Source organism: Sinohyriopsis cumingii, chromosome 3, assembly GCF_028554795.1.
Source record: "Sinohyriopsis cumingii isolate HCF-2022 chromosome 3, ASM2855479v2, whole genome shotgun sequence".
Classification (NCBI taxonomy): domain Eukaryota; kingdom Metazoa; phylum Mollusca; class Bivalvia; order Unionida; family Unionidae; genus Sinohyriopsis; species Sinohyriopsis cumingii.
The window spans coordinates 53,089,353-53,095,471 of NC_142963.1; positions in this window are offsets into that span (position 1 = coordinate 53,089,353).

The window sequence follows — 6,119 nt, forward strand, 5'->3', positions numbered from 1 at the left end:
CACGATGCTGGCTTTGGTTTCGGGATTCTCGGTGGTAAAAAAATGAATGTCACGTTTCTTTAATTCTTTTTGGAAAGCTTGGTTCAGAAATTCGGTACCTTTGTCCGTTTGCCATCGAAGAGGGTGACGACCACTTTGTTTCAACACCCGTTGCAGGGCTCGCACTAACTCGCTGCTCGATTTGGAAGTCAAGGGCACGACCCAGGCAAATTTGGAAAAGACGTCGATGACACAAAACAAATATTTGTAGCCACGATTGTAGCTGGCCAAATGAGAGACATCGGCTAAATCGGCTTGCCATTGATGATCGATGCCTTCCACTCGGGTGCGACTTCTGGCAAACTTGCGTCGAATGGGTTTGTGTAAAGTGTAGGTAGCTTGTTCTTGTAACCATCGTTGCACTTGAGGTAAACGGAGACTTTTCAATCGAGTTTTGGCAGCACGATACAATTTTTGAACTCCTGCGTAACCTGCAGGATGAGAGGGATCGTAGTAAATGCTGGCTAAGACTTTTTCCATTTTTTGTGTTTGTGTGTTAATGAGACACCCACTCTTGGAGGATGCTACTCTTTTTCTCTTGGGGTACTTTCCTGGATTGCAATGCTTTGCGTGTGCGACCGGCAATAGGTGTTGAAGAGGAGGATGTCTGAGCGGGGGATATCGGTTCTTGTTTCACTTCTGTCTTCACTTCTGTCTTCACTTTCTTTTTCTCTTGTGATGAAGAAGGGGTGGCCATCATCTTTTTAATCCATCCAATTCTGGAGGTAGGTGGTGTTATTAACTTGCGTACTTTTTCTGGTGGAGTTTGAAACCCTTCTTCTTCTTCTTCTCCTTTTTCTGTCTTGGTCACTGGTAGTGGTGGTACTGGTACTGGTACTGGTACTGGTCATGGTGCTGGACTTTTCATCAAGGTCTTAAAATCTTTCAGAGTGGTTAGAGCTGTTTCGTCTAAAGCTTTCTGGTGAAAGAGTTGCAGTCGTTGCAAGAGTTGACCGTACTTTTTCGATTTTTCTGTTTCGGACAAATCTTGGCGATCCATCAAGGACTGCAATTCGTGTTGCAACTGGGACATCTTGCTCAAATGGGGATTGGGAGGTAAATGCGGGGTGCGTTGTTCTTGCCACCGATGGTATTCCATCCATCGTTTGTAAGGCACTAAATCTAGTTTTCGTCCTTCCATGGGGTTGTCAGGGGTCAATTATGAGATCTTGGGACTTCCGAGGGCCTTTTTATCTTGCTCCCACCAGTCCTCCCAACATGGTTCCCAAGACTCCTTTCAGTAAGGGACCTAACAAGAGGGGTAAAATGCCTCCACGTTGGACCAACATCTTCTTCTTTTGACGAATGGGAATGTTCTTTTGAACCATTTGGCGAAGAACGTGACGATGTTTACCTAAGCATTGTTTCTGGTGTTTGGACAAAGGGATCGTGCCTTTCAAGACGTTCAAACAGCATTCGCACACGGTATCGATGACCTCTTTGGAGGCCGATTGAATGAGTTTTTTTCGTAGGGGTGGAGAAGCTTTGGACAGGACAGATAACATGTCCCCATGTTTAACTAAACGAGGAGGCAGACCTTTTCTTTTCTTTCCTTTTGGCTGTTTAGCAGAGGGATGTTTTCTGGAGGGTGACATCTTTGAGTCTTCAGCACCAAAAACACTGATACCCCAACTTGGTCACAGACCTTTTTTATACTGGAACGCGTCGCCACTGATTGTCTTTACGTCGTATCAGTTTGAGGACAGGCATGACACGTCGTGCAGGGGTACGTAACGGACTAAATCGAGCCAGTTCTTGCTTGGACAAATCCAGTAAACTTTGTAACATGCCCGATCTTTCTTGGACTTTGATTTTGGGAGAAGGTACTTTGTGAGCAGCACCCACTGCCACTAAATTGGAAGGTCCTGCCACTGGGGAAGTTCTTCTTGGGGTCATCAACGGAGATGTTCTTGGTGTGATCAACGTCTCCAAGTACTCTTCAGTTCTTGGTGTCATCAACGGAGAAGTGGATGAACTTGAGGATGCCGAAGACGCAGTCACCGCCGTGGCAGGTCGTGGTTTGCAAGTGTAAAGTTGCGTCCTGGCCGAAGTGCCTCTCTTGCGACTAGTTTTCTTCTGTGGACTTTTCTTTTTCTGGGGGCTTCTTTTCTTTTTCCGGGGTGGCGTCTGGTAAGAGGAGGGTCCCGCCACTGGAGAAGTTCTCCTTGGGGACCTGGTCTTTTTCTTCTTCTTGGAGCTTCGTTTGACTTTTTTCTTGGGGAAAAGTTTGGGGGCATTAGGATCCCATCTTAAGAGAGAGCGAATGATGACCCCTCCTAGAGTACCGCTTCCTCCGGGTTTCAAAATGATTTGTTTTTTGGTTTGAGTGTCGATGCGGGGATCGGCCAGTTGGGTCAAAGCGACTTGGTTTCGATCAAAAAAAGCGTTTGGTTTGATGAGGAATCTGAATGATTCCTTAGAGTAATTGACGTGCCGTCACCATGAACCATCGTAAGACTTCTTTGAGACTAGCTTCTAAGACACGAGCTCGTGTTTGTGGATTTTTTTCTCGACTGATGCCATACAAGGCACGAATCAATTTGACGGGAAGATGCGACTGAAGGGACGTCATGTTCAAAATGTGTGTGAGACAGACGAAAAGGGTCTGATGTTTTTATAGATTTTTTTGTGGAGTGAAATTAAGTCGAGGACGGAGACGTGTACAGGACAGGCCCTCCGTCTTGGCACCAGTGGTGAAACAAGTGGGTACGAAATCGCAAATCATCGGGGGTCGTAGGTTTCAAATCGACGAGTAAATAGGCGTGTGGAGTTTGAGTGGCATCGTCGTACGCCTGAGTCAGCCAAGGCGTTCCAAGCTGTTTGGCTAAGACTTGCACTTGCGATTTATCTCGAGGGCTTTTAAACAAGACCACGTAATGCGCATTGAGACTGATGGTACGATGGGTTTTACTTTGTTGAAACAAATTTTGGGTGATGTAAACGACACTGGCATTACGGTGATGCCCTTTGCGCGTGAACCACAGTTTAATTTCTTCTTCGTCTTCTCCTAACATGTCGTCGAAAATGACCAAATGGGTTTGACGGGAGTCAGAGACGATGCCGTCGTCTTCTTTAGTAATGCCTTCCACAAACACGATGGAATCGCCTTGACTTTCTCGCAAGAGGGTGTACGTCGATTGCCACTCTTTGTAACACCACACGATCCGATGAGGTGGCCGATCGATCAAATGATGTTTATGTTCGATGAAACGTTTGACGAATTCGGTTTTGCCTGAACCGCTAGGTCCAGCAATGAGCATGTTAAAATGATGGCGAAGATACAAAGCCTCCCAACTGGCACGATCTAAGTGTTCGTCGATGACTTTGACAGTGGAGGAAGAGGGGGCATAGACAGCAGAGGTAGCCATAGTGTCTGGAATGTCACTTGTGACACGAAAACAAACAAGACGAGAGTTTATATACTTTTTTTCAGAACACGTTTATTGAATGTTTCAAACATGAATACGAAAGACAAAAAAATACATAAAAGCCAAAGGCTTAAGTACAAGGATAAAAGGCACATGATAACCATCAACGTGGAATAAACACAGGTGTCTGTACAACATGTTTTGGGTAATGTTCTGACCAGTTCTATAGGGGGTAAGGTCACACAAGTGTCCTCCCGAAAGGGTCTTTCAGGCCTGTCCACGACAGTCCTGTCCTGGGTGACGGGTTCTTCTGGCACCGTCACTAACACAGGTTGAACAGTCGCAAGGCTCACAATCGCATTCCAGTTCAGAAGCCCCACACTTGAATTGTGCCTGTCTAAACTTGTTTTTTGTTTCTCTGAAAGTATTCATCTTGTTCGCTCGGTCTTGGTAGTCACAATGAACTAGCGATCTTGCCTAGGGTTCCTTTTTATATACAGACCAATACCGACGTGTCCATACGGTAAGGTGAAATGATTGGAAAGTCGCACTCGCTTCTGGTACACGATTTGATAGACTTTTTCCAAGGGTCGACTGACGATGTGGTGAGTGGGTAAACGGACAATCTTGTTGGGTTGATAGGTGGTCACTTTATAGTTTCCATCCTCTCCCGATTGCAAAGCTTCTTTCAATACCCCAAAGTTCACCACACGACTGGTACGATAATTCAGAGTCAATCCTTTCACTTTACACGTCGTGTGCAATTCTCCTTGTTTGTCCCGGTATTCGTAGCCGTAATTTTTGGGACCACCACTGACGAAACTTAGAATCTTGTCGTCGGGATGTTCGTCTGTCCAGGCTCCTAAACGGTCTCCTTCGATGTCAGGGTGCTGTTGACTCGGGTGATGGATGTAAATGCAACTGTCCGTGTCAAAGTACAGGACACGTTCCCCTAACAGTTCTAAAGCTTCGTACAATTTTAAGCGAGCACGAGCTGTCACGTAAGCCGCAATGATGACATTTCCAAAGGGGTCGTCTTGTACAAAGTCCAGATCTTCTTCGTAATTGACCAAGATCAAATCCTCGCGAACGACGTCCACGTGTTTCATGTATTTGGTTTTGTCGTGAATCATCTGAAAGTAGCGGGAAGGTTCTGTCAAATATTCCGTCTTGGGTAAACACGGTCGTTGTGCCATTTTATCCCACAAGCAATTTAACATCACTTTGGCAAACGACCGCCTGCCTTCGTTTTTCTCGTTGTGGTCTAAAGAGATGCCTTCTTGTTCATAGTATTTCTCTTTGAATGTCTTTTCATCTTCGGAAGTGTGACACCAGGAAGGATAGCCGCTGGCTTCTTGCTTCAGTTTCAAAAAGGCATCCACGTAGTCGGCGAAAATGCCTTTCTGACTGGGGTCACCCTTGTGGTATTGTTGTGTCTTGGGAAAGTGGCAAATTTCGTACACTTCTAACAGTTGGTATCCCATGTCCAGAGCTTTGAACAATTCTACGCTGACCCAGGTTCCCGTCAAGGCCCGTTCTTCCTGGGTGTGCTGACAAGGTTGGTCTTGGTTGCACGTTTCGGCACAAATGCGGCACAATGGAAACATCAGTTTGCCTTGACAATGGTGAGGTAAGACGGGATGGTATAGGTTCGTGGGAGGCAAAACTTTACACTTGATCAAGCCTTCGTATTGTCGAATGTTTTTCAGGTCGATGTGTTCCGTGAACAATTGTGGGTGCCCTGCAGGAAAGGGACAATATTTGCACACGTAAGGATACAGCGAACACACGTCCAAGTATTTGATTTCTTCTCCTTTCTCTTCGTCGGCTTGGTACAGCAAACAGGTGGCATTGGTCCTTCCTCCGTACAAACTATCCCTCGGGTTTAGGGGGTCCATCAGCTTGTAACTTTCCACGGCACGTTTAAACTCGGGATCGGTTTTCATACGGTGATCGTACTCGTGTTCCCACATTTCCACCACTTGGTATCCTTGCTGTTCTAACTTTAGGCGTCGCTGACAAGTGTCCTGGTACAAGTCGTCCATGGTTCGTTGTAAAAACTGATTTTTAGTGCTACGATCAGGGTAACAGATCTTGGGGTTTTCTAAGTCCCAGCCATCGACCTAATACGTTCCGATGGTCTTTCGCCTCCTCCGTTGCGGGCATGCTGAATCCATTTGTCTTCCTTGTCGCACAAGTAATGTAACCAACGTAGGGCTTTGACCGAGTATTGACGCTTGACATAGTGGGTCGTTTGAGGACTGATGACAGCCACGGTCTTTTCAGGCATGAATCGTTGTCGATACACTAAGGAACACGCTTTGGCAATGGTGCAAGCTTCTTTCAAAGGATCGACCCCTCCGTGTTCCATGAACAGTTCTCGAAATTTTCCACAGCAACGCCGTAAAATGTCCACGTCAGAACGACAATACTTTAGCATTTCTTCCTGAAAGTCGAAAGGGTCGGAGGCGTGAGTCTGGTACCAAGCGTAGAAAGCTTCTCGTTGTTCGGTACGCATGTTGTCGGGGTCGTAATAGTGAGCCTCAGGCAAATGGGGTAGAACGGCGTGTTGATTGGCTTCCGTATTGAAAAAGTGTGGAAAGTACCCTTTAGCCATTTCTGTCATTCCAAACGTTTTAGGCATTCGACTCAAAGGCATGGCCAAATAGCTCATCGAATCTTTAAACTGCACTTGTCCCACTTGCATGAAAA